The sequence below is a fragment of the Euprymna scolopes genome, chromosome 12, assembly GCF_053919585.1.
Source record: "Euprymna scolopes isolate OS-2025 chromosome 12, ASM5391958v1, whole genome shotgun sequence".
Lineage (NCBI taxonomy): Eukaryota > Metazoa > Mollusca > Cephalopoda > Sepiida > Sepiolidae > Euprymna > Euprymna scolopes.
Genome location: NC_136493.1, coordinates 154,095,344 through 154,121,929, shown reverse-complemented (window position 1 = coordinate 154,121,929; position 26,586 = coordinate 154,095,344). Strand labels below are relative to the sequence as shown.

Here is a 26,586-nt window from a genome sequence, read left to right as displayed (position 1 = left end):
CAATCTTCAACAAAGAAACAGTCACGTGCTATCTGTAGCAGTCTATAACTACTTGCATATAGGGGTGGATTAAAGAAGGAAGAAAAGAAAGAGAGAAAATGGGTAGATGGAAGAATTAAATTCTGACAATTAAAGATTAAATTTTTTTTAGGGAAATTGAGAAAGAAAATAAGTTAGACAAAATAAGGATATGAGATTTTAGTATCCGAATGGAATAATAATCCTTTAATAGAATGAGATGGTGTTATTAGATTCCAGGTTGGTGGAAAAAGTCCACATTGAAGTTAATTTCAATTCTTTTCGATATAGCATCCAGATTAATTGGTAATGATTCTTTGAGAATGGAGCATTATAGATTTATTCTGCCTCATTTTTTGGTGGTGCAATAGCCTAAAAAAATATCCGTAGAAAGACGTTCTCTTTTATAAAGTAAAATCCGATCGTTTAAAATGAATATTGCAATTAGCGAAATATTCTTGATAAAATCAAGATAATTGGAATATGAAAACGTTCAAATCAGATGTTTTAAAGGTGGATTTTGAATAAAGATAAAAATAAAAGTAAAAAACTATTTAAAAAAAATAAAATAATAAATAATTTTATACGCATATACTGAGTTTTCAAGAGAGAAAACACATGAATTTAACGAAGTTATTAAGAGTACTCAAAAACAAAGCGCAAAATACATTTTTATTGATATAGACCAATTTATATAGTCGCGACACTGGCCATCCTAAGGTTTCGGACAGATAGTCGGTCAAGACCACAAGCCTTCGTCAGGCGACTTAAAGTTTGTCGTTCACAGAAGAAGTCAAGTTATTCAAATAAAAAAAGAACTGGACGTTAAATTTATGAATAAATTTGTATATATATGTGTGTATATATTAAGGCTTCCTTCAGTCTTGACAGACTATGGATACCCACGGTAAAGGTGCCTGCGCGTGGTATTTTTGTGGCAAGAGTTGCGCAATCACCAACCACACCTCTCCTGAATCGGCATTGTTGAATACCAGTGGAAAGTGGAGGTTCAGGACGACTGGAAACAATGCCGAGATAAGCGGAAAGCACATACAGCGCCTAGAATTCCCAAATGGTCACCCATCAAGTACTAGCCAGGCTCAACGTTGCTTAACTTCGGTGATCTGTCGGGAACCGGTGTGTCAACGTGATTATGCCGTGTGTGTGTGTATATATATATATATATATATATATATATATATATATATATATATATATATATATATATATATATATATATATATATATATATATATATATATATATATATATATATATATATATATATATATATATATATATATATATATATATATATATATATATATATATATATATATATATATATATGCGCATTCTATTTCTGATATTGGCTATCACACAGCCATAAATTCAAATGATCCTTTTATCTAGAAAACTAAAAAAAGTGAACAGATAAATCTTCTCTTAATTTTCTCTGATAAGAAAATCAATTTCAAATTCGAATGGCCATTCTTTGTTTTGGAACGATTTCATTTTAATTGTTGTTATTTCACAAATGTTCGTATCTGAAAAGTTTTATTTTAATGGCGTCAACGTTGAACTTCATCCCATAGTAATGCTTCAGTTTATGAACTGTGTGCGCTATTTATAACCGAAAAGTGACGGACATGGCGTATTATAGCGATGCCTATGCGCATTTAACGATTTGTTTCGCTCTTCTTCAATCAGCAGAGATGTGATAAGAGAAACGAATGTAAATTTCATCGCACTTCGGTTTTTACATTGCGTGAGTTTCAGACGAATTTTATGTTGTTTCAGAATTCAATAAAAACTCAAAGTACAAAACTTTAAATCCAGGATTTTTCAGATAAAAAACGGTTTGATCGCTGATACAAAATACATGACGAAAAAAAAACAGTTTTAGGAACAGTAATAATATTGTTTTGTGAGTGTGGTTGTTGCATGATATCGAGCCGTGTTTTGTCTTCGAAGTGACCTCAAGATCAAGGTGGAGATTTGGCCTGTGTGGGAACTCAGATAATCGAAAAGTTTGGTTGCTGTCAGAAAAAAATCACCTAATTTGTATGCATAGGTATGTGACTAATTAGCGAATCAAGGCGAATCAGAATATGGTGTAATGAACAGGGATTGGTTGGATGAGAAACCCAAAAGAGCTCAAACCTTACCCACCCTTAAAAGGAACCGCATATCCTCCTGGGAGACTTTGAGTCATACTCATTGGACTTTCCTTTCCTTTTTTTTTTTCACCTGCCAACCACTGTTTAAACAAGAACTACAACAATTTCACATCAACCTTGTCATCGTAGAAGCGGCAGGGAAAACAGTTTTTTTATTTCTTTTTTTTTTTTTGCATTTTTAACAATTTTGGAAAGTTTTTTTTTTATGAAGCAATTTTTTTCCAAAGAAAAGTTTTCTTTTGTAAGCAGCCGACGACGGCGGCAAATTTTTGTTTAATGCGTTTTATGCAAAAAAAATTTCAAAACGCAAGGACCGTTTCCGGCGACTTCACACTAGCTTCCAACCTAGAATTGTACATTATCGTTGTCACAAAAACAACACTTATCGTTTTGCAATGGATCTTTTGAAGCGCAATGAAACTCTCCCTTCTCTTTTCTTTTGTTTTTCTTCCAGTCGTCTGCTCGCTCACTTTTCTCGGTTTCTATTTGGATAAGCTTACTCAGTGTATTCAGGGGTGGTTTTCGTCGTCCACCGGGCATTGCCGAGTGAGACTCACGAAAAACGGGATTTAAAATGCAGTCATACCCATTTTTTAATGAGATTTCGTTGTAAATAAAATTCTCCTACTTTCTTCGTATTGTTCCTTCGCCAATCACTTTAATTGTAACGTTACACACGTTTATACATGGGACCACACACGTTGTATGTAGAGTACGTCACCAGGAAGATAATATCACAATTAATAATTCGACTCCTTTTTTTATAACAACATTTATTTTCTCATTCTCCCACCATGATTGACTCTAACGTGATTTTTCTCTCCGATTTTCTTCTTTTTTATAGTTTTTTTTCTTTTTCTTTACCGTGACGTCATTCCGCACACGGCTCAATATTTACTTATAGCCGCCATACACGCTCTGTTACATAATTACACTATTCTTCAGTTTTTATCGAATTAAGAAACAGTTATGCTGTTTTAACGTCCAAAATTTAACGTCCAAAATTTACCGTCTAAAATTTAACGAAAAAATAAAATTACTCATTTATGCATTCCACTTGTCGAACTTTTATTCATACTTTATTTTCTCAGTTGTCTTATTTGACATAATTTAACATCTTCAACAATAAATACAAATCAAAACAAAACTGCGCCCATTGCTTTCTTTTTTTTCCGTGGGCGGAAACCACCTTCTGCCAAGTCCTTACATTCATATTATTTTTACATTTTAAATGCTATAACATTTTAGAATATTTTTAACTGTTAACAAAAAACGCACTTTTATTTAACCAAAATTCACATTCATACGAAAATTCTGAGTATGTGCTTTTAACATTGTGGGATCTGCTTTCGTGTATCTTGTTTCCCGTGCACCGCCGGAACACGGGCAGCTAGTATAATAATAGTATAGAAATAAAAAGGTTTATTATTTTAGTCAGGCACCAAGAATATATTTAAAATATTTCACAGATTATGAATTTTAGAATGAAATCAAGACGAATAAATAGTTGTAGTACGTCTAGTAATTTTTTATATTTTTATTTTTCTGTAACGTATTAGAAAAATGTTGAGATCTACGTTTCCTGAGTGGGGATCGAAACCGGATAACCTTAGTAGGAAACGGAAGTTCTTACTAGCATGCCACTTGGTTTATTTGAGGTCAGAATATACCAGCTTTGTATGAAATTAGAACACGTGTAATTATGAATAAAGGAAGGTAGTATAATAACCTGAGTAGCATGTCGCTTATTCACAAACTATGAGTTATGGTGAGGTGGGAGTAGATATGTGTGAGAGAGTAACAACGCTTACTAACCTCTGTATGTATTTATGAGAATCAGATTTCTCGGATGCAACTCTTTTCTCTACCCTGCAACCTCTCTCCCACAGAAGAGACGTTGCAAGCCTATCCTTGTTTTATCGTTATTTTCATGGCAGGTGCTCGTCTGAACTCCAATCCCTGGCCCCCCCTCGCCAATCTTTCACGAAAAACAACCGTCTAGCTGAATCCACTGTGAAAAATTTCCCCCACTCTATATCTGTGCCTAAATCAAAACGTGGATTCCATGAACAAAGCTTCTTTTTTAGAACTGCACGCCTGTGGAACTCTGTTCCGTCTGCATGCTTCCTACTGGACTACAACTTGGATGTCTTCAAGTCTAATGTTAACAAATTCCTAATGAACCGCCCCCTTAAGTAAACACTTTATCAAATCTCCACACTAACGTAATGTACTTGCAATAACCCTTATCCCTGAGTGGCTTCCGGACCTTGATAAGTGGTGATCACTGTGTAAAAAAAAAAAAAAATAAATAAAAATAAGTTCAGCGGACAAGAAAACAACACGAGGTGAACCTGTTGACATGGTGCGAACACGAAAACATGGAGTACACGACGAAAATTACAGCCAGGTGATAAAACAAAAACGAAAAAAGAAAAAAGAAAAAAACATTGCCCTAACATTGTAACACATTTGTATGCAACGTTACAGTAATGATGTAACATATACCTCTCACCCCACCATCACTAAAATACATTGTGCCTGCAATCGCACAAGAACATTCCTTTTTACTTGCCTCCCCATGAGGACAAAGTTAAACACAAGGTCAGTTTTTAATGTAGAAGAAATCCACCTCCTCGAAATAGAGCGCTCTGGGTTGGAACAAAAATAAAACTTGTCTTGCTCAAAAAGGAATTATCATTCAATGACTGTGGACAGAAGAGTTAAGCGTAGCACTAGAACAGATACTATATTTTGCTCCCAGCTAAAATGCCAAGAAGCAAAAACTTTTAGTGCTCCCATTATCAACCTTGACAAATGTTATGTAAAGAAACATGCGTACCTGTTCTAATGTATTACTGCTGACGATGGCTTATAAGTATTAAGTGCGTGTGTTTGTCCTAAAATCAGTGACTATCCTCGCCGCCCTTGCCTTGGGATTGGGTTACCTTCGCCAACGTGATAGAGAAAAAGAGAGAGGAGGGTGAGCAAGCGACGGGGAGGGGCTAATACAAAGAATCTGTTCGTCTGCCTACCTACAAAGTTCACGTATTTTTTCTTTTCTCTGCTATCAGTTGGTGGCTTGTGACTATTAATAAAAATATACAAGTTTGTTTAGTCCCTACTTAATTGCCTCCCCACGAGGGCAAAATTAGACACGATGTTGGTTTTTATTGAGTGAGTTGTTTAGTTCTTCAAAAAACACCCTGGATGAGACAAAAATAAAATTTGCATCAGTGAGGAAGGATGTCTGTAAGTGCCTGAAGACATGACAGATACTACACTTTGATCATTGTAGATTTAGTTTTCGATTAATAAATGGATAATCAAGAAACAAAGGTCTTAATCTTCTTTTTAATTGTTGCTTTATGTATTATTGCATCTGAAATTCAAGACTGAGCTGTTTTGATAGGTTTTAATTTAAAAATCTTTTTCATTGTTGTTTTATGAATAATTAAAATATTACAAAAAATTGGGTTAGCTAATGTAATGTTAGGGATGAGATTTGGTTGCATCTGAAATTCAAGATTGATTTTGACAGATATAAGGTGGTGCATTATTAAAGATAAATATGTGTTTTTAGAAAAGAGTGTATAAGAATAAAAACAGATCTTAATAAATATGCCGGCTTCATCAGAAAGCGAGAAAATACTTTTGACAAACGGGTCCGTCCTTTTTTTCACTGAGACATAGTGAAATGAGCGTGAGAACAAACAATAAAGGTTTCTGGTAGATTAAACATCGAGATGTGGAGGTTTTAATTTTTTTTTTAATTTCACCCAATCGAAATCTTTCTAATCCCCAAAAGCAACACCTATATGTGAATGTAGTAAGCCAGTGGAAATTTAAAAATTTCTTTAAGACTGGGTCAAGAAAACCATCTCAACTTCTTTACCCAAATGCGTGTTGTACTATGAATATTTGCGCGCACACACATGCACAATTCCATGCTGTCAAATACTTACATACGCATATTATTCACTCTATGAATATATTGACTTGTGACTACTATTCACTCAACTTCCTCACTGTTGTGGCAGACTATCTGTGTTACCTCTGAATGAACTAATCCATACACAATAAATATCGAAAGACAAAGCCGTAAGGGAGAGTCAATATCCGGTGGACCAATGCTCACTGTCAATACGTTTTGTTACTCTATTCCCGTGTTCTGTTTTTCTTGTAACTCTTCTATTCTTTCAGCGTTTCATTATTTTATTATGTATATTCCGTCTATATCCATCGACTTCTTCCTTCTCTAAAACATAATGTTATTAATTCATTTATTTATATTTACATTAAATGTTGGCGTGATTTTTTACTTTACACAAAGACGCTCCAATGTGGTATCTACCAAATCAGGGAGAACGCCAAAGGTTAACGTAAAATTATTTCGTTTCAAGTCCTCCTGTCCGAATTTTCTAGAGAAAGTTGCAACTAGAAATGACTAGGTGATTAGTAAGATCCCAATTAAATGCAGCTCTTCTGTCATTTTTCTTGATATATAGAGTCTTAACGAAGATTATAGCTACGCGACACATAATCATAAGAAAAAACGTCACGCATATAGATTTGAACCGACCTTACAATATGATAATTTAAAGATTCGTCTACGTTATAAACTTATGTGGAATTCAGTTATAACTAGTCTAGTGCAAATCAAGAAGAAACCAAAGATTGATACAATACGGTTGCGTTCGTCATAAAATAGAAATAAAGAACGCATACGCACACACACACATGTATACACCTACACGCACCCACATGCACATTTGTACACACATTCAGATACACATACACATATACGTACATATACGGACATATATCCTCATAAATATTGACACTAAATCGTTTTAACTTTGAAATTCGTAAATATATCTTAAGACGAAAGTGATTGAAAAATCTTTATGCATCGATCTGGCGATAGCATCAACATCAATTACGACTACGTCAATATCACAGTTAACAACAACAATAATGATGCTCTTATCGACAACAATATGGCTATCATCAGCAGCAGCGTCAGCATCACCAGCAGGAAGATGATAATGGCTAAGTGATTAACGATCCGGGCTGACAACCTGGGTGTGCTAGTTCGTCCCACAGAAACACTTTCACTTGGGAACTTTGTCAACCTTACATCGGTCGAAACGTTGTGCAAATAATCTAATAATACGCATTATCAATTCTGACCTCCAAAATTCAGAAATATACTTGTTTATGGTTTAAATAATATTTTTAATGCATTGTTATAAAAAAGCCATCTGCAATCAAATAATTTCTCGTTAGCGTTTTATTATTAATTGCTTTTAAATTGATTTTGGTATATGTTTGCTTATTGTTCTGGAATTGTTTGAGAATAGGTAGGCGTAGATTGGGTAAGAGTTGTCCTAAATGTATGGCTCATGACTCCCCTTATTCAAGAGTTACGTCTAAAAGACTGGTCTGTTTTGTTAGATGTTATTCCTACTTGAAGTCTTATTTATTTAATTTCTTTTAAAACATTTTGTTTTCTCGCATAGAAAGTGTGTTTTACGATTAGCAATCCTATAGTTACCACAGCAGTGTCTTAAGTGATATTCTATAGGACGTAAAGGCCAATAAATTCAGTTACTTCAGCTAAATTATAGGGACCACTGAGACATTAAAATATCTTTTGATGTCTATATGGGGTCCTTAGAATTAGCTAGGTAACTGAATTGGTTTATTACTCTTTGTCCATTGTTCTTGTTTGTTCATTGGGACAGTAGTTCTGCATTTTCTGATATTTAATCTTCTGAAATGTTGAAGAGAAGAACATCGAAACCCAAAAAGTTCTTGTGATATAGATGAGTAATAGTTAATATAAAATTGGATAAAAAGAATGCTCGGTTTTATATTTTTGAATTTTGACAATTTATTAACTTCATTATGTAGGACATTGTTAGACAGTAAAAATATTAGAGAGTCAGAAAACGCAGTTATGAATTGATTTTACTAATTCGAACAATTTTCTATCTAATGAGGTTAATAAAGTCTAATCGGGAGTTTGGAAGTCATATTTATGATCTTTTAGTAAAATATATTATTTCCTCTTAATTGTACTACTCTATCACTAATCTCTTTCTCTCTCTCTCTCTCTCTCTCTCTCTCTCTCTCTCTCTCTCTCTTTATATATATATATATATATATATATATATATATATATATATATATATATATATATGTATCGGTATTTAACATTATATGGGTAATAAATAAGTAAATCAATTCTTTTAAAAACTGCCCATACATTTTTATTTCAAACTGTAAAGTATGTTTGATATTTTATTCTACAATAACATAGAAATTGAATTACGTTTATTAAATTAAAAACTCTATTCAAATCTAACTTCAAAAATAAATGTTCGGATAGGAATACTTATATGAGTTTCAAATCAACATTTATCGAAATCAAAAATGCAATCTGTTTTTATTCTCTACTTTGCCTATTCCGACCAAAGTTAATCATGCGAAGATATTCAAAATAACGCACATAACATTATCCAGGCCATACCACGTAACAGTCAGTCTTTCAAAGATATTTCTGTGTTAAGAGCTATGGTATAACTGGAAATGTTTTCTAAATCATTAAATCATTTCTCTCTGATAGGCTTATAAGAGTAGTGATTGATGGACAGAAATCAGAGGCCCACAGTATTAATGCTGGAGTCCCTCAGGGGTCCATCCTGGGCCCAACTCTCTTCCTAATCTACATTAATGATCTCCCAAAACACATACTTAAATCATTCGTTGATATCTATGCTGATGACACGACCATCTATGGCAACACATCAAAGGACAATGTTCTCTCTAATTCTCTCTCCTCAGATCTTGAGCGCGTGGTACAGTGGGGGAAGAGGTGGCTGATCACCTTTAATGCATCTAAAACCAAGCTCCTATCTTTACATCATCAACGCTCTGATCCCCATCTGGCATCAATTGTGATGGATGTCTCTCGTCTAGGGTAGGCCCCATGATTTGATAAGCTTCTGGGTTTGACCTTTACTCCTGATCTGAAATGGAACACATACATCAAGTCTGTGGCCAAGGTCGCTGGAAAAATGGCGGGATCCTTCTACCGCTCCAGAAGATATCTCACTAATGATGCAATTCTCTATCTATATAAAAGCCAAGTACGTCCAAGGATGGAGTACTGCTGTCACATCTGGGCAGGAGCTGTTAAAAACACTCTATCCTGCCTTGACCGAGTACAAAATAGACTTCGTGGCTTAGTGGGGGATGCTCTTTTCTCTTCCCTGCAACCTCTCTCCCACAGAAGAGACATTGCGAGCCTATCTTTGTTTTATCGTTATTTCTATGGCAAGTGCTCGTCTGAGTTCCAATCTCTGGTCTCCCTTCGCCAATCTTTCCGAAAAACACCCGTCTAGCTGAAACCACTGTCAATAATTTTCCCCACTCTTTATCTCTGCCTAAATCAAAACGTAGATTCCATGAACAAAGCTTCTTTCTTAGAACTGCATGCCTGTGGAACTCTCTTTCGCTTACCTGTTTCCCTCCCGACTTCAACTTGGATGTCTTCAAATCCAACACAAACAAATTCCTGATGAACCACCACCTTAAGTAAGACACTTTATCAAATCTCCAATACTATTACTACGATACTATCCCATTGATTACTGTACACACAATAACCCTTATCCCCGAGAGTCTTCTGGGCCTTGATAAGTGGTGACCTCCACGAAAAAAAAAGAGCACAAGTGTCGAATAAAGATCAAACTTTTGATTAATGAATAAGATACCTAAACAAACATGGCGTCCATCATCAAATAGTTTATGCATTGATCGAAAATGGAAAATACGAATTTATGAATATTTATTTCTGAAACCTGATTTTAATACATTTTTACCATACCCACTAATTATATGTAGATATATAGGCATAAATATTTCTTCCCCCCTTTCCTCTCTCTCTCTTTCTCTCTCTCTCTCTCTCTCTCTCTCTCCTTACTCATTTTTTTTTTTTACAGTGATCACCACTTATCAAGGCCCGGAAGCCACTCAGGGATAAGGGTTATTGCAAGTACATTACGTTAGTGTGGAGATTTGATGAAGTGTTTACTTAAGGGGGCGGTTCATTAGGAATTTGTTAACATTGTTAACAAGTTGTAGTCCGGTGGGAAGCAGGCAGACGGAACAGAGTTCCACAGGCGTACAGTTCTAAGAAAGAAGCTTTGTTCATGGAATCCGCGTTTTGATTTAGGCACAGATATAGAGTAGGGGAAATTTTTCACAGTGGATTCAGCTAGACGGGTGTTTTTTCGTGAAAGATTGACGAGGAGGGACCAGAGATTGGAGTTCAGATGAGCACCTGCCATGGAAATAACGATAAAACAAGGATAGGCTCGCAACGTCTCTTCTGTGGGAGAGAGGTATGTGTTTTATGTTGCTTTATTCATTGTTTGGACATGCATCTGTTTAGCTCAAGGCCACTAGCTGTGAGTGCCCTATTCGGTCATGAGCATAACACTAGTAATGAGTGAATTTGGACAAACATCTAACTTAGTATTCCTGGCGTACTTTAAGTTTAGGACTCCTGAAATTCATATTAAAATTGTCTGCAAGAACCTGCAGCGTAACGGATAAAGTACTACGTATATTTGGTGTAAGTAACACTTTTCTGGGGGTTGAATTCTCAATTCAGACGACATTCAAAACACAACTACGAATAACTGCGACAGAAAGTTTCCAGTGTTCAACAGAAAGATTCCTAAGTTCGACAGAAAGTTTCCAGAGTTCAACAGAAAGATTCCTAAGTTCGACAATTAGTACGATATAATAAATAAGTTAGGATCAATAAAACATTGATTAAGAAGTTCAGAGATTCCATCGGCCGAAACATTGTGAAAATAACACGCAAGATGAGAATAGTAGTCCGAATATTCAAAATAATACAACTTATTTATTATTGCTGATGGTCGTTCATTAACAAGAACAGGTCTGATAATTCATATCGATATTCGCAACGGGACCGGTCACGTGATCGACCATCCTGTGTTGGTGCCAGGTTTCTTCATAAAATATTGCATTCATGTCAAGCAACCTCGACTTACGCGGGTAATTTTTTTTTTAATCTACAAGATATGAAATTAGTTTATATAGATTTATTCCAACTAAGCCATCCCCTACACACATTCTCTTCCTTACATGTTTTCTACGTCAAACCGCTTAGCTATAGTTATTATGAACACATTATCAACCGCACATTTTTTTAATTTTTTTTTTTATTACATTTTCACCCCATACAAGGCACATTGTCACTTGGGTGTAGGGGGCTACTAACAGGGGCAACAACTACTGGGGTACTATGCAGGGATTTGGGCAGCAAGATGTTGGTTCACATTGCACTTGAACTTCTGCACGCCAGTACAGTTGGGGAAGCAGGGACCTGGAATGGAATTCCAAAGTCTAGCGGTTCTGGGGAAGAAACTACTGGGGTAGAAAGATCTTTTACATCTAGGGATCTCTACTGTGTGGGGTGGGATTTTGCAGCCTGTCGGGTCTGTCAAGAGTATTCACGTCATGGGGGTACAAGTGCTTGCAGTTCGTCAGAGCATTCACCATTATAATACTTGTAGAACAGGCAGAGGGATGCAACGTTTCATCGATGGGACAGAGGCTGAAGCTTAGATGCCAGTTCAGGGCCTATCAGATTTGCGACTCTCTTTTGAACCTTGTCAAGGAGCGGGAGACTAGTAGCCGATGCACCAGCTCAAATATGACAGCAATACTCCATACATGGGCGAATGGTTGCCTTATAGAGGTACAGGATACTTTCGGGTGTTAGTAGTTTTCTAGCACGGTAGAGAGAGCCCACCTCCCTTGCAGCGGTCCTGGCAATGCCCTCGATGTAATTGTATACGATATACGAACACACGTACAGGCACAAACACAGGCGCACACATACATACATACATACATACATACATACATACATACATGCATGCATGCATGCATACATATATACATACATATATTTACATTTCATGCTATTCTTTCTAACGAATTTATTAAATTTGATCTCATCGTATTCAAATATTTAAATGCTTCAGACATGTTTCGTTGTTACAGTTCTGAATTTTTTAGATGAGGAATTAGTGCTCGTATTTGGATTCTTTGGACTACTGTTCACATTTAGAATGTTATTTGCACGACGTTTCGGTTGATTTAACCTCCAACCATTTTCGCGTGCATCTGGTCGAACTCGGTAATTATTCTGTCAAACTCAAGAATCGGAATCGAATTTCGAACAGAATCCTTCATGTAACCCGACGGGGTCAGCACGTTTTAGTTCCGTCAGCCATGACAGGGTAGAAGTCTCTGCTACGAAATTTAAGAGCTTTAACGCTATTTTTGTTGTAGATGTAAATATCACTATTAATTACTACATCTTTAGAATGAAAAGAATTTGATGAAAAAATGATACTTGTAGTGTTTACAGGCAACTACTTTCGAAAAATTTGAATTCAAAGAACACGTGGTGTGGGGGAGGTTTTAAGCCGCCATGTATGATTTTGGGAAAGGTTATTATGATCAAACATGCATAAACTCCCACGTGGGTGGGATGATCTCTAGGTTTTAATTTTGTTTTAAAATCAAATCAAATATCATTTTATCATTAGTACCAGCAATAGAAAATTAAGGTTTAAACGAAACAAACAACAAAAAATACAATTAAAAGAATCGTTTTGGGGATCAGAAATTAAACTCTAATTTTGCTGATTCCAATACCGTATCCGATACCCCAAAAGTTCCGATATCTTTCGACTCCCGATTCCACTTAATCGTCTCACCGTTAATATATATATATATATATATATATATATATATATATATATATATATATATATATATATATATATATATAGCCAGTAGAGTTTAGTTTCCTAGAAGTACATCCAATGAAACAACATGTGTCTACCAAAGAGTGCTCAATGAGTGAACAGAGCAGGTATATTAAATTTATTTATACAAACATTAATGGCTACATATGTGCATATATGTTTCTGTAATCACCCGCGTTGGAGGATTACGTCTTCAGGCCAAGAATTATCGTCGAAAACTCGTATATTATATCGTTTGAAAATTTTCAAAAACCAGCATTTCTTCAGACTTTATGAATAAACACACTTTTGACAATAGAGCATTTTTGAAGAGAAAGAAAAAAGAAAGAAAAAGGGAAAATTCCCTTAACGGAAAAAGCATGTGAGAAACATTTACCTTTGCGGTAGCTACGGAAAAGCCCATTTAAATATTAATATATCGCCTAATTTTCGTATCCTAATTTAAGAACAAAGTCATTAGAAGTTCCCACAGAAAACCCTAAGCCATTCAAAAAATTTTTTTTTATATATCCCATTCGTTGAGTTCCTAAATTAGATCTAGCTGTTTCTTTATTTCCCAATAATTATTTTTTTTATAAAAAGATTTTTTTTTATTTCTATATTTATAGTATAGCCGTAACAACCTTGCAATAACGTTACGGTTAATTTTAGTTTCGTATTAGTGGCAAGTAATATTTACAGATTATCGTTATTTTAGTACTTAGATTCCAAATGGTCCAAAAGGCAGAGTTCTTTGGAAAAAATCGCAAATGGAATGAATTCCAAATCATTAAAAGAAAAAGCACTGGAGAGAATATTTAAAACACGTCTGTCAAGGCTGGAGGAATCAAGTAAATTAAGGTTTAAAAAAAAAAAATTTTTAAATAAAAAATAAAAACGAAAAGCGGTGAAAGTTTAAATTTTAAAAGCAAGGTCAAACTGACAAAAAGCGCGAAAGTTAGCGTTAATAATTAGGTCAACTTAGATATGCACGTGAAAGTCCCAGAATTAAATTAAGAAACACTGGTCAGAAGAACAAATAAATGGCTAAGTTTATGAAATGGAGCGTCTATTATATTAAAAAAAAACTATATATACAGTGATGATCATATTTATTGGCACGGTAAAATAAAAGTTAAATTTTGTCTAATAAATTCTAAAAAAGGGATTAAATTAAAGAAAATAACAAAGTATATTATGTATTTTTAACTGGCCTTTCCGATGCAGCAATCGGATTTTAGAAAAAATAAATAACAAAGGAACAACAAACATAATTGCAAAAAACCCTTGTTCAAAATTATTGGCACGATTTATTTAATAATCAATTGTATAGCCTTGATTACCTTCCTCAGTCGCTTTTCATAGTTTACAACCAAGTTGTTGCACTCTTCAGTAGTAATTTTAGCCCACTCTTCCTGACAATAATCCTCCAATTGAATAAGATTCTTAGGCTTCCTTTGCATTACCCTCAATTTTAATGTTCTCCATAAATTTTCAATTGGATTAAGGTCTGGGCTTTGTGATGGCCACTCCAAAACATTAATATGATTGTCCTCAAGCCATTTCTTAGTCAGTTTAGCCGAATGCTTTGGGTCATTATCTTGCATGAACCACCAACGACGACCAAGTGAGAGCTCTTTAGCAGAGTCTTTCAGGTTTTCATCCAATATTTTAACATAATCTTCCTTTTTTATGCTACCTGTGACCTTAACAAGTCGCCCTGGTCCAGAGGCAGCAAAGGATCCCAAAAACATCAAACTGCCTCCACCGTGCTTCACTGTGGGTATGGTGTTCTTAGGCAGGAAAGCTTCGCCAGATTTTCTGTAAATATAAGACACTTTATTATGGCCAAATAACTCTATTTTCGTTTCGTCAGTCCATAGAACACGTTTCCAGAATGCAACATCTTTATCAATATGACGTTTTGCAAAGGCTAGCCTTGCTTTCAGGTGCATAGGCTTCAATAAGGGAGTCTTTCTCGGACGACATGCTTTTAAACCAGCTCTCTTCAAAACTCTACCAACTGTATGTCGAGATACATTCACTCCAGAGGTGCTCTGTTCATCAACAATCTCCCCAACAGAGATCCTTGGGTTTTGTTTTACTTGTCGAACAATTTTCCGTTCATCTCTTGGGGAAAGAATCCTTTTTCTCCCTCTACCCTCTAAACTCATAACGTGGCCTTGCGATTTGAACTTGTTTATTATGGCTCTAACAGTGAATTTGGGAAGGTTTAGCTTCTTTGAAATCTTATCATAGCCCTCCCCATTGGTATGGCATGCTACAACAAGCTTCCTGACGTCTTCGCTGTGTTCCTTAGTTTTAACCATGGCGATTGAAAATTATAATTTAGTCACTTATAATAGTTTAAATAAATCGCTATCTACAAATTATCTGAAAAAATTATTCACTGAATTAGCGTTAAACAAGCATAATATGGCTATAAAAAAGTTCAGAAAGCACGTAAACCGGAAATTGATTGATATTATACTGATACTAAAAGAAAAACAAAGCCGTGCCAATAATTTTGAACAAGGGTTTTTTGCAATTATGTTTGTTGTTCCTTTGTTATTTATTTTTTCTAAAATCCGATTGCTGCATTGGAAAGGCCAGTTAAAAATACATAATATACTTTGTTATTTTCTTTAATTTAATCCCTTTTTTTAGAATTTATTAGACAAAATTTAACTTTTATTTTACCGTGCCAATAAATATGATCATCACTGTACATATATACACACACATACATATATATATACACACATACACATACATATACATACATACAGACACACAAATGCACACATACATGTACATACATACACACACGCATATACATATATATATACATATATGTATATATTGTAATTTACCCATTGGATTGGAAATTTTAAATTCGACCGTTTTGGATTTTACCATTCTTGGATTTTTTACCCTTCACCGGACTATCCATTCATGTAAAATCTTTTTATCATTTTTCTTTTACCTCCTATTGCCCTTACTTCACTCTTTTTTTTTAACCAAGTAAGATCTGTGACTTACTTGTAGTTTCATTAAATACTTTTATATGCAAAATCCGATCCCGCATTTTGCTAATTCCTGCCCTCTGATGAGAAGAAGAGTATTTCTTCGAAACTCCGCGGATTAAGGACTATCCACTTATCTTGTGCTTCCTTTTTTTAAATTAAATATGTTTTTAACTCTTTTTCAAGCTGTCTTTTAACATGTTTTATTAATCATTTGTTCATATATATATATATATATATATATATATATATATATATATATATATATATATACATATATATATATGTATATATATATACATATATAATACAGCCTTTTTCATTTATTGTCATATTCAATTAAACTTTAAACCTAAAATGGTCTTAAATCTAAGTACTAAAATAACGATAATCTGTAAACATTACATGCCACTAATACGAAACTAAAATTTACCGTAACGTTATTGCAAGGTTGTTATGGCTATACTATAAATATAGAAATAAAAAAAATTTAAATTCTATTTATAAAAAAAAAATAATTATTGGGAAATCAAGAAACAGCGAGATCTAATTTAGGAACTCAACGAATGGGATATATAAAAAAAATTTAAATGGCTTAGGGTTTCTGTGGAAACTTCTAATGACTCTGTTCTTAAATAAGGATACGAAAATTAGGCAATATTTAAATAGGCTTTTCCGTAGCTACCGCAAAGGTAAATGTTTCTCCCATGCTTTTCCCGTTAGGGGAATTTTTCCTTTTTCTTTCTTTTTTCTTTCTCTTCAAAAATGCTTTTTATTCATAAAATCTAAATAAATGCTAGTTTTTGAAAATTTTCAAACGATATAATGTTTGAAATTGTCGACTGGACATGGAAACAATTGTAATGTAAAACGAAATACAGTTTTTGTTGCCATCAAGACCTTTTTTGAAGTCTTGATTTTGCTTTCACAGTATATATATATATATATATATATATATATATATATATATATATATATATATATATATATATATATATATTCCGTGCCCCGCAAAAGTTTATAATACACATTTGAAACTGTCAGTTTTTATATTTCTAGCTACCAAATGGTAATGGAACTGTTTATAAACATAGAAAATGTATTGAAACTAATATAGGAACAGTGGGAAAAATAAAAAATAATAATTTAACACAACGCGAAAAGAAAACTGAATAATTAGCAACGCAAAAGTTTACAACACATTTACAAAATAATATCTAGTATTTTCTAGCATAACCATTATTGTTGATTACAGCATGCAGGCGTTTTGAGTAATCTCCTACGAACTTTTTACATGTGTCTTGTGTTATTTTATTCCATTCTTCCACACAAATTCTCTCCAATTCTCGCAGATTTGATGGTTCTCTTTTGTGAACCCGTAATTTTAATTCTCCCCATAAATCCTCTATCAGGTTGAGACCGGCAGATTAACTAGGCCACTTTAAATCATTCATTTTATTTGAATTAAACCAATTTTGTGTGATAGCTAGGAGACTCGACATTGCCCGGGATTAAATGAGTATAAAAAAATGGTCCACCCTTCCATACTTTTATTGTCATCGAAATCGGTGAAATTTTTTTAATCAAATCGATTGTCTGCTCTGGTTAGGGACACCCTACTCCGCGCCGTATACTGAAAGCGGCATATGTTTCCCTATAGTGACTTAGTCTACAATACATTGTAGTCTACATTGCATTGTAGAGAATCTACTATTGATTTATGAAATTATTTGTAGATAAACTTAAAATTTAAAATGTGGAAGTACAGTATCATGGTTCAATTGTGGTCTAAACAGAAACATTCATTTCGAACGCGCCTCTGTCTTATCAAAGAACCAATTGTTGTGTTTATGAAATTATTTTTATATACTCACTTGAATTCAAGTTAAACGTTCAAAAGTCAAGTATCATGGTTCAATTGTGCTCTATAAAGAAACATTCATTTCCAACGCGCCTCTGTCTTATAAAAAATCTACAATTGATTTTATAGGCTGGGTCTTTCTACTTGAGCAATTATAAAACTTCTCAAATGCACTTGTTATGTTAGGTTGTATAAAAGTGTTAACTTTAGTCAAAATCGGACTTCTTTCTTTAATCGAATTTTTTCGATTTTCGATACTTATCACACGCATTCCGATACAAAATCTATGTATGAACACCTCCAGACACATCAAGTACCTTCGTATGAAAATTCAAAAAGAAAATTTCCGAATACATAGATAACAATCTCTCTTGGACGTAAAGGGCTACCATTTAGGATATGGTAAGGGAAGATGAACAAGATGTTGGTTTATGTTACTTTTAGACTTCTGTATATCAGTATAGTAAGAGAAACAGGCAATAGGAAGGGAATTCCAAAGTATATCTGTTCGATGGAAGAAAATATTAGAGTAGAAAGCAACGAGTTCATCAGAGCACATTCTATTAAAATACTTGTAAAAAAAGGCAGAGATGCAACATTGAGGTGATGGGACAGGGGTTGGAACTTAGTTAACAAAGCGGGACCTATTAGATCGGAGACTCTTCTTTTGATCCTATCCGAGAGGGAGAGACTTGCGGTAGATGTACCAGCCCCGATGTGGCAACAATACTCTACGCATGGGTGAATGGTAGCCTTGTAGAGGTACATGATATTCTCGGTTGTTAGTAGTTTTCTAGCACTGTAGAAGGAACCCAGCCTATATACAGGGTGAACAGAGAGTCCTTGGACCATTTTTAGTTTTAAAATTAAATATTGTTAAAATCACTTTTTCTCTTTTCGAATAAAGTAAGTATTTAGTCTAACTATTGATCTAATTATTTTCAACAAAAATATTAAAATAATTTTGTTTAAACTTTCAGAAAAATAAGCAAATGAGAGGCCATAATTCAGCTTCATTGCGCGGGAAGGACAAACTCAGAGATTATTAAGCTCTTGAAAGTGGCTAAATCCACCGTGTACCATGTTGTGAACAGATTTAAGAAACTTGGTCCATCTGAAGACCATCTTAGGAGTGGAAGACCTCGCACTGCTCGAACAAAGAAGGTGATTAAAGCTGTCCAAGAGAGGGTAAGGAGGAACCCGAAGATATCTGCAAGACAAATGGCTAAAGATATGAATGTGAGCGTGACCTCGATGAGAACCATCGTAAAAAACGATCTCCAGTTGTCCCCCTACAAGATAAGAAAGAGACAGTACCTCACACCTGGCCAAAAGCACAAGAGACTTGAAAGAGCAACGTTTCTTCTTGGAGAACTGAAGGCTGGCACGGCAGAGCGAGAGATCGTTTTTTCTGATGAAAAACTCTTCAGAATTGAAGCGACTGTTAACAATCAGAACGACAGAGTTTACGCAAAATCTTCAGCAAACATTGATGACTCCGTGAGAATAGTTTTCCGCCGACAAAAGCCGTCTTCCCTCATGGTGTGGGCTGCAGTCTCCAAATCTTGGAAGTCGCCTCTGATTTTCGTGGAGCAAGGAGTTAAGATCAACACAGATCGCTACATTAACGATATTTTGGTTCCAGCATTTGAAGAGATGAAGAAATATTTCAAAGATCAGCCTTTCACCTTCCAACAAGATGGAGCACCATCCCACACCTCCAGAAAAACTCAGGACTGGTGCCAACGTCATTTTCCAAGATTCTGGAGTAAGGAGATGTGGCCTCCTGTATCGCCTGATTTGAATCCCATGAATTTTTCGGTGTGGTCTTTGTTGGAGGCAAAGGTCTTTTCTGTTGCTCATCCAAGTGTTGATGCTTTGAAGACATCTCTTCTGAGTGAATGGGCTAAAATACCTCAGGAAACGCTGCGTGCCTCGGTTGGTAACTGCAGACAGAGAATTGAACGTCTAATCGAAAGGAAGGGACATCACATTGAAAATAAATAATTTGAATTTATTCTTGGTTTCCTAACTTATAATTTTCATTCATGTTTAATTTATATTTTTGTAATTTTCTATCAATAAACCACTTTTGAATTGGTCCAAGGACTTTCTGTTCACCCTGTATATATAAGCTAAAACCAAATAGGAGCTCGATAAAATTTTTACTTATATTATATATATATATATATATATATATATATATATATGATGATGATTGCAACGTCTTGTCAGACGAGTGCCACTCCCTCAGACACACTATGAGCCAAAAAATGACTTTTTTTTTTAGTCCTACCGGTGAATTCACACGCTCACGCAGGCATGACACTGAAGACTGTCATTGAGATCAATTATTACATGCTTCCAGCATTTCAAGCCTCCACACGTCACAACTTTTCCATTGCTACAGTACCATTTTTATAGACAAATGCCTGAGGGAGTATCTATACACAGATGATGTTACAGAGTCTTAGCTTTGTACGACAGCTAAGTCTCTCTCTCTCGGCTCAAAATGTTGAGATCCAGCAACAAGCAAGAGCAAGATAGCCAGCAATAAGTTAAACCGCAGACCAGCTTAATGCTATATAATATATAATATATATATATATATATATATATATATATATATATATATATATATATATATATATATATTAGCAAGTCGCCCGGTATTGTCAGAACATACGCTTAAATTGATATTTTGATAAATGCAGATTTCGTATTTATTATTGCATTATACTGGACTATTTAATAGTAATTATTTAAAAAGTAAAAAAAAAATGACTCATGCACCACCACCTAGAATCGAAACCAAAACTTTTAGCTCACGATTTACTTTTTCCTTTGACGTTAATGCTTGACTTATGAACACATAATCTCTTTCATCTGACCATATTGCGCAATGATATGAGACATGATTATGTTGTTCTGGTCGTTTCTGATAAGATTACTGAAGTGATGTTGAGTCTGTCCAGTGCCAGATAGATAAATACTTGGAAATAGTAATCGTTGTATGTATTCAGGTAAGCGAGTATGTATAATACCTCAGGGAGTTGAACGCCTCCGCCTTGCACAGTTCCGGATCAGGCTTGGGCATGGTGTAGCACCTGTTAGCCTCTTTCTGATATTCTTGGGGTACAATACTCGATGGAGTTCCCCAGTCGTGATGAAGGCAATATATCTAAGGGGGTATCTGGAAGAAACCCAAAATGGATAGGGGGCTAGCGGCCTTGTACGGCAATCTTATTAATCATGAACCATCACAGAAGTAATAAGGCTTAGAAAACTGTCATGAGAATCTCATATCAGTGCGCAATCTGGTCTGACTGAAGATTGCGAAAAATGTATAAGGTGTGCGTGTTGTTTTTGTAAATGATCAACAAACAAACCTTTAATTATTTTTGTGTCACTGTTTTATTTTACTGATTGCACACAAATAATGTCATCGGTAAGAAGAAATCATAACCATCTTCAACAAAGTTAAAAGAGATTACGAAACAGTTTTCACAAAGAAACTAGATGACACCAAAGCAGTAAGACGACGTATTGCAATAGCAAAGATAGCAATGACTGCGCTAACCAATGTCTGGAAAGAAAGTTCCATTTCACAAGGCAAAAAGAAACATCTCCTGCAAGTTTCGGTATTCTCAATAGAAACATAAGGAGCAGAATGTTGGGGTTTGAAGAAAGTCGACAAGGGGAAAATTGCTGCTTTTGAATTGTGGTGCTAGCGTAGACTTCTTTTGTGTCAGCTGGGTGGATAAGCATACAAACGAATGGTTCTGGGGGGGGGGGGGATTTGACCATGCTGAAGACTGCTGGACAACATCAATGACAGGAAATTGTACATTTTTGGGTCAGAACAGACGGTCTAACAAATGTTTTGCTCTTTTGGTACAATTCCTGGCAAAAGAGGACGTGGAAGATCAAAAATAAGAATGTTGGATAATGTGAAGTACATCGTGAGTTGCTCAGAATGGTACAGAACCGGAGTCAATGGTGACGATTCGTGAAGAGTGCCACGGCTGGTCAGTAATGACCATTCCATTAAAGTCTACTAGTGCCTTCAAGTGACAACGACAGCTGAAATGACCTTTTTTGCATTTTCCATGTACCATTAAAACACGTTTAGCCGAACACACGTTGATATTCTATTTATATTATTTATATCTAGGGTGATGGTTCATACTTTTCATAACATTATTTATAAACGATAATAACAAGTAGTTATGGTCATTTAAAGAGTGGAAACGAAAGAAAGAAAGAAAGAAAGAAAGAAAGAAAGAAAAGGAGGAGGTGTGAAGAGGACACTGGAAGAACAATAGTCCCTAGAGTGAAGGAAAAAAAGAGCGGGAATTCACCTGTTGAGTAGAGATCAAAACTTGGAATGCTAGAACGTATAAAGAGGGAGAGAGAGAGAGAGAGAGAGAGAGAGAGAGAGAAAGAAAGAAAGAGAGGGAGAGAGCGATATGGAGGGGCAAGACATAAAATGTAGAGTGAAGGGTCTCCGTTTATTATAAGCATATAAAGACAAATAATTTAGCGCCATGATGCAAATAACAATGAAACAATTGTCTCGATACGTTTGTGTTAAGGCGTTCCTGTTTGCGCATGCGTGAAGATCACATCCGCTCCTTAAAGATGCCGATAAAAACAGAAAACGCTGGTACAGACTGACAGTAAAGGACATGAGAGGACAAACGAAATGAAATTAACGTTTACTGATTTTCATCGCAATTTGATGGATTTGAACTACACCTTTCATCATGGATGCTATTTTCACAACGTTTGGCAAGACATGTTGCGCAACAGATAAAAGTGTTAGGTTATAATCTGTTCTAAGCTACAGTGTTCTAGGTGTTGAAGTTTTAATCATCATGAATGGTAATACTAAGAATAAAAAATTAAAATTACTGACTTACGATTTCTATCCGATCATAGCTGAGCGAACAATAACAATCTACCCTTATGATTTAAATAGATTGTTCAGTTTGAAATTTCGAATAGATTTCTTATTTCGATTTAAATATTCTCAAGATGCATCTGAAGACGGTCGGAGGTTTACATCGGCCGAAACGTTGTAACAACATTCAAATTGAGAATAATACAAATCATCGACACCAAAACATTTATCCCTACCAATTAAGCTATCGGCAAATAAATAAGAAAGATTAAAAATCAAACTTCCAGCTATGAATGAATTTGCGCAAACGCACAAGTAATAGAAATATTTCGCTAGTTGTAATGAAGATTTTGCATTTCAACATGCCGACATATCTCTGCACGCGGTATTGATCTATTCAAACAAAGAGTTTACTCGTTATAAACTATACTTGGTGTATGATAACTATTTCTAGTTAATTTCAGTGTTATGTGTTACCCGTGTGATTCTTACTCCTCGCACACCTCATCATCCCTCACAAACTCTCTGCCTTCCTTGAATCTCTTATGCCACTCAAAAACAGATGCTCGATTTATGCAAGATAGTCCAAAAGCCGTCTGAAACATTCCGTACGTTTTGCGACGTTTTTTTTTTTCTAAGTTTAAAACAAAATTTTATTGCATATCGTTCTTCTAAAGTGTCCTCACGTCCAGATTGCATTTTTGAAATTCATCAGCTGTGGTAATAAGGCTTTAGTAGAGTGTATTCCAATCCCTGTTATAGGTATTCATTTGAACCTGAAATCATAAAAATTGGCCAGTCATCTATACATCTAAGATGTATAGCAATAACATACTGAATTTTCAAGAGTATAAATGGCAATTTTAAATGCCTGTACAAAACAAGGCTGGGGAATTATTGAAGACACCTTGTATTTCTTTTACTTCGAAAAAACTATAAACTCAACTCGAATGGCTAAAGATAGCGAATGTATTCTTTACACGATGTTTTTATAGAATAACACACAATCAGATTCACGATTAGAAAAAATGTTTCAGTTGTGTAAAATCTGAATAAACACCTAACATTGATTACATTCAAGTAATATCGATTGACTTAGAATAAAAATTATAAGGGGGGGGGGGTATATGAATAAAAAACATATAAATAAAATAAAATAAATATTATTAATAAAAATTCTTAATAAAATTTATTAATAGAAAAGTAAAACTACATGAATAACGTCATCATATATTTGTGTGTACGTGTGTGTGTATGTATGTATGTGTGTATGTATGTGTGTATGTGCGTATATGTGTATGTATATGTGCGTGTGTATGTGTATGTATGTGTTTATGTGTGTATGTGTGTGTGTATGTATGTGTGTATGTATGTTTGTGTATGTGTATGCATATGTGCATGTGCATGCGTGTGTATGTGTATGTAAGTATGTGTTTATGTGTGTATGTGTGTGTATGTATGTATGTGTGTATGTATGTGTGTATGTTTGTGTATGTGCATGTATCTGTGCATGTGTGTGTATGTGTATGTATGTATGTATGTATGTATGTATGTGTTTAGGTGTGTATGTGTGTATGCGTATATGTATGCATGTGGGTGTATGTGATTATTAGGGCTGTGACAACAGCATATTCTTTTCATTGTTTTGACTCTTGGATATATATCTATTAATATCCTATATGTTTTTTTATATAGACTGATGTGGTTCTCAGTTGATTAAGTGTGTCGAATATATACTTGAGAGTAAAAAAAATGAAAAGAATATTCTGTTGTTATAGCCCTAGTGATTATGAATGTGTGTATGTGTATGTGTGTATGTATGTGTATATGTGTGTACGTGTATATGTGTGTATGTATGTGTGCGTGCATGTGTGTAGGGTTTGTATGAGTGATCCCCACTAACATGCTCGATTATAAAAATATTCAAAATAAGAGCATAATATTAATTCGTATATGTGTGCTACAGAAGATCAGAAAAACATTGGTACCGTCGGTTTCAAATCAAACACAAAGATTCAGAAAAAAAATAATAGAATTTTAGAAAGCATTATTCTTAACATTAAATAAAACCGTAAATATAATTTTAAGAAATTAAAACATTAACACCTTAAAAAATATAAAAAATACTAGCAGGTAGCCGGCGTTGCCCGGTCGTAAAATACGCATAAATATTATATTTTAATAAATATCAATTTCTTATTTATTAAAAACGAAAATACCTTTGGTATTAAACGTAACGCAAAATTCCTTTTAAAAAATGTATTAAAAAATGAAAAGAAACTGAGACATGTGCAGCGAGTATCATGTTTTTTATAAACTTCATTTCTTATAAGTAAAAAAATCTCGAGCTGAGATCGAAACCAATACCTACATACAGTGAGTAAAGTACCATACCCATTAGGCCAGCTTTACACGTTCTTTCAAACTAACTTATTCCTAACATAAGGAAATGTCATGTGAACGATTCGCGCATGCACAGTCGTGAAACAGTTGACAAACAGATAAAAATCCGATGGCCTTCAATATTTAAATTTTGACCTGTTAGCAGCCCTTTTTCAGGATGGAAATGGATCAAAACGTTTTCCACGTGTCTGAATACCATATAAACCAAATTTCAAGTCTGTAGATCAAAAACTCGTTTAATATATAGGTTGAAATGTGTCCTCACACACACCTCACTTTTATAGATATATAGATAAAAGGTGTAAAACTAGGATGAAAATTAATTAATATATATTTTTTTTAATGAATACAGTCATATCTTGCTACGATGTGCAGACCGTTTCAATCATATTAGATATCATCAGGCAAGAAAAATTAAGGTACAAAAATTAAAAAAGGTTCAAAGAAACGGTCTGCAAATCGTAGCAAGATATGACTGCATTTACATAAAAAATAAAAATATATAATTTGCTCCCTCATGATTGAGCACTACCAAACACCCTTGTTGAAACTCAATTACGGATATCTTCCTACTGGAATATATATATATATATATATATATATATATATATATATATATATATATATATATAGTATGTTATGAAAATATTTATAGCAATTAAGCTACACAGAATATTCCGCGTTTCATCCTCGTAAGTCTGCCGAATTCTTACGAGGATGAAACTCAGAATATTCTGTGTAGCTTAATTGCCATATATATTTTTATAACTTACTACTTAGCTCTACTTGTGCATGACCACTGTTGAAGTAAATACTGAAAAATTACGCATAAAATTATATTTTCTGACATTAATTTATGTGATTAAATGGAATAGTAATAATGATTATACTTTTTTTTTTTACACAATGATCACCACTTATCAAGGCCCGGAAGCCACTCAGGGATAAGGGTTATTGCAAGTACATTACGTTAGTGTGGAGATCTGATGAAGTGTTTACTTAAGGGGGCGGTTCATTAGGAATTTGTTAACATTGGACTTGAAGACATCCAAGTTGTAGTCCGGTGGGAAGCATGCAGACGGAACAGAGTTCCACAGGCGTGCAGTTCTAACAAAGAAGCTTTGTTCATGGAATCCGCGTTTTGATTTAGGCACAGATATAGAGTGGGGGAAATTTTTCACAGTGGATTCAGCTAGACGGGTGTTTTTCGTGAAAGATTAGCGAGGGGGGACCAGAGATTGGAGTTCAGACGAGCACCTGCCATGGAAATAACGATAAAACAAGGATAGGCTCGCAACGTCTCTTCTGTGGGAGAGAGGTTACAGGGAAGAGA

The 26,586-nt window shown here is 34.6% G+C and overlaps 1 protein-coding gene and 1 pseudogene across 2 annotated transcripts in view; both read right to left on the bottom strand.

Moving 5' to 3' along the window:
• Positions 1-26,586, bottom strand: part of LOC145291568 (aquaporin-11-like) — a 191,304-nt gene that overhangs the window by 138,729 nt on the left and 25,989 nt on the right. The gene's annotated exons all lie outside the window — the stretch shown is intronic.
• On the bottom strand, positions 1,066-1,182 carry LOC145291663 (5S ribosomal RNA; annotated as a pseudogene).